The 4,305-nt window shown below is 36.4% G+C and overlaps 1 pseudogene; it reads right to left on the bottom strand.

The window, feature by feature from the left end:
• Window positions 1–2,265: 2,265 nt before the first annotated feature.
• On the bottom strand, window positions 2,266–4,007 carry LOC137617521 (piggyBac transposable element-derived protein 4-like; annotated as a pseudogene).
• Between the last annotated feature and the right edge of the window lie 298 nt (window positions 4,008–4,305).

Here is a 4,305-nt window from a genome sequence, read left to right as displayed (position 1 = left end):
CAATGAATGGTTTTGATCTGTCAAACTATATGAACACTCTTGATGGACCTTGATGCCTATGGAGGTGTAGATCCCAATTATATTTTGCTATTGTTCTTTTTTATAAAGATTGCTGATTCCTTAGCTCCAAAGTTATCTGTTTTTTTTTTTCACAAGTCAGCAAGAAGAGTAGCTGTTAGCACTTTTTGGAGAATTCATAATGGTACTCCACTTTGTAAATGTGTTTGTAGTAGCTCAAGTGCTAGTGACTGCGGCACAATTACTCCCGTATTATCTAAAGTTTTTGAACGTCTGTTGGCAAAACCTCTTAATAGGTTGGCTGAAAGTTCCCTAGTTTGCCATTTGGTTTTCGTAAAGGCCTCGGAGGATTAGATGCCCTTCTTACAATCTCCAATGCTCCAAAGAAATCCCTTTATTGTGGTAAGGAAGTTTGTATGATTGGCATTGATTTTAGTGCTGTGTTTGACCGTGTTAATCATGAGACCCTGGACTTCAAACTCAAACATTTGATTGTGGGTGGGTCGTTTTTCAGCATCATTATTTAGATTTTAATTAATAGATTACTAAGATTTGTTGTTCATAGCCACCATAGTGATTATAGGAATTTGATATTTGGTGTTCATAATTTATACACTTGAGTTGTGGTTTTATGTTTTTATCTAGAAAATAGGCTTGTTCCATATGCAGATGATGTTACACTCTTTGCATCAGTTCCATATCCTGAATGTGGATCTGGAGTTACCGAATCCCTTGATAGATATCTAGCGAAAATTAATGCATGGGGCAAATTATGGGGCATGAAATGTATTATTAACTATTACGATCCTTGTAGGGCCATGGTGCAAGCTCTTATTGCACGATAAGTGAGGTCAGTGTTTATAAAAATACCAAACAGCAAATTGGTCGGCGGAAACGAAAACACTTGGGAAAACTTAACAATATCTATTAACAACAAAATTTAGAACAATCAGCCTTGTGACTACCTAACAATTAGAATTAAAATTTAACAATTTACCATATGAACAATAATGTGTAGGCACACACTGAGACAGAGTTTAACATTAATAAGATTCTTAACTTGAAACACCACACTCTCAGCGAGAGAGTCAAATAATTAAATAACAAAGCACAGAAATAATATTTATATATATCCTCACCTTCTTTGGGGCTGGATGAAACCACTCCCTGCTCCAACCAAAGTAGCAACTCCAATAACATCATCATCACTCAGGTACCTTAGGGAGTGCAGCTTCGCAGGACTCCTCATCAAAGGGAGGGGGAGAGGGAATGGAGCTTTGGTCATCAACCCAAAAAAGGTAAAAAATATCTCCTACTAAGGATCACCAAAATGCATTGATGGCGGTGTCCCTCCCGCGTCCTCCTTGATGCCGGGATTCCTACTTGGGCGCCTAGGACCGCAGAAGAGAGCACACAGGAATCACAAATCACCGCAGGTGGCCGAAATGCACCTACTAAAGCCGTCAAACGTTGGCGTCGCAATCCTCTAAAACGCTCATATAAGCCAGCTGCTGCAGTAGGTCAGGGGAGAGGTGAGCTCGAACTGTGTTTTTAAGCAATCGAGTTCCTTGCACGTAAAAACAGGTGTCTCTTCTCACCAAGGACTCGATACAGAAAGGAACAATCTTTAAACTAGGCACTTTTAAATCTTTAAGCGAGCGAAGAGGTTAAAACAATACTTCAAAAGAAAAAAAAATTACTGCTGAAGCCTTATTAACTAAACCTTATGCCAGTTTTACATAAAACAAAAATGCAGTAACAAGGCAAAATTACGTTAATACATAATATTAACAAAAATCAAACTATGATCGTAATTAGGTGAAGGACAGTGGCTCCTTAACATCCAGCTTTCAGCATTGATAACGTTCCTTTAACTGCAGGACTCTTATACTCCGGACTTATAAATTTCAGCCTAAGGTAAATACGTACATAAAATACTGCCGCCATCACCAATTCTCGATATTTGGGTTTGGTCTCAATTCCAGAAAAGTAGAACTGCTCTAAAGTACATGAAGTTATATATCAATAGAAAGCTATTGCTTTGAATTTTCTGATACATTATCAGAAACTATCCTAAATCCAAACAATATGATGACATAAAAGGCTGAAACTGAAATAGATTTAGAAAAAAATTTCAATTTTTTTTAAAAATTAACTTTAAATGACTATGAAATGGATTTATAGTTATTTTTTAGTAGTGTTACAGGTATCAAATGATAAGGTAAATAAAACCCTTCTAGTTGATGCCTAGTAATTCAATTTATTGTGGAAAACTGTGAAGCACTCAGGACAAATTCCCCCATCACATTTTGGACAAAAATAGCCTGAGCTTTTAGGGTGACCTGCAGTACAATTCCTTTTCTTTCCCACTGGGAATTTTACAATTTTATGACCATCATCTGAAGATAATGCTACATGGGAGGGATTCCTTATTGGATCTGGTGAGAGTAAAGCTGCATGTATCTGTTCAGGAGTGCGTCTTTTCCTGACGATTTTTACCGGCTCAGTTCTGAACAAGTGACTCGACTAAGGAGACCATGAACTCATATCTATCTAAGGGAGGGCTTCTTGATGTATTGGATGCATACAGTATATAGCTGTTGAGGACAGCAGTCCATATCAGTGAAAAGCATCCCTTATTTGTCCATTTTAGTGTCTTGCATTCAGATAGGTACGAGTACAACTTGGTGTTTTCATGTCTACACCACCCATGACATGATTGTAGTCATCAACAATATGTGGAACAATTTTGTCAGGTTTGCCTGTTCTGTTTACAGTTTTATAGCCTGCTTTAGAGGAAATAGATAAAAGAACAGGTGTTTTCTTGCCATCCTTGTAAGTCACAAATAACAAAGGACCCTTTCTACGCTCTGAAACCTCTGTTTTTAATTTTTTTCTTTATAGCATCCATAGGCAATCCTTTACGGTTAGTGCAAACTGTTCCAGTTACTGTTGTGCAATTTTGCCAAAGATCTTGAAATAGCTTAGGTGAAGAAAAGTAATTATCAAGACCCAGGTGATGACCATGATGAAATAACCCTGCTTTCTCAAGAAGCCTCATAACAAGGTCATATGTGGCCCCATTATCTCTTACTTGCATACCAGCTGTTCCCCTATATATTTCAAAAGCATAAGTATAGCCAGTTCTTGCCTTGCATAAACACCAAACCTTTATCCCAAACCCAGCATGATGCTTGTTTGGCATATAGGCTACTGTCGCAAATGAGAGGTCTTACCTCTAAAACCAATAATACTTTCATCAATGGATATTTTGCGTTCAGGGTAATAATGACTTTTGAAAGTTCTCTGGGAGTGATCAATAACTGGTTGTATTTTATACAATTTATATGCTGGGTGATCTGGTGGTGGCATTTTTGAATTGTCTGCAAAATGCAGAAACTTGAGTAAAACTTCAAACCTCTCTCTGTTAAGTGGTTAGAGAACCACGGTGTTGCCTGGCTTAGATTTGTACAATCCCAGTGAGACCTCAGGGTTGGTTTCTTGATAAGCCCCATATTCAAAATAACCCCTAAGAAAGAAAACATTTCATACACAAATGTTTGACCTTGTTTGATCCATAAGTTGACCATAGACTTTTTCTTTTGTTGAAGATACTCAGTATGAGACTGGATCCACTGACTTGCATACAGATTAGTTTCATCAACAATTTTCTGAACAAAACTATCTGTAATAAAGAGCTTCAGGTATTCTATTGTTTGGGCATCGTGTTTTGGGTGATGGATTGGTCCACAATGGCGTGTGAATCTTACAGGAGGTGGTCCAACTTCATTTTCTAATACCCTCATCCAATCTCCTTCATCACTTCTATCACTATCGAAATTATCATCACTTTCATCAACTGATACATCATCATTCTTACTTTCATCATCAGTAGAAATATCTTCCTCACTAGTATCACATCCATCATAATTGCTATCATCATAATCAGTCTCTGACTGGGTAAAACTCCTATCATTCTCATCATCCATAATAATGAGTTGTGATCATCTGGAAAGGTGCCCTTATGAAAAGTACTATTATATATATATATATATATATATATATATATATATATATATATATATATATATATATATATATATATATATATATATATATTTATATATATATATATATATATATATATATATATATATATATATATATATATATATATGTGTGTGTGTGTGTGTGTGTGTGTGTGTGAGTGTGTGTGTGTGTGTGTGTGTGTGTGTACACACATATAAAATTGAAACAGGCAACACCAAAGACCAGCTGAGAAAACTG

Source organism: Palaemon carinicauda, chromosome 23, assembly GCF_036898095.1.
Source record: "Palaemon carinicauda isolate YSFRI2023 chromosome 23, ASM3689809v2, whole genome shotgun sequence".
NCBI classification, from domain to species: domain Eukaryota; kingdom Metazoa; phylum Arthropoda; class Malacostraca; order Decapoda; family Palaemonidae; genus Palaemon; species Palaemon carinicauda.
Note: the sequence above shows the minus strand (reverse complement) of the source record. Positions and strands in the feature narration are given on the sequence as shown.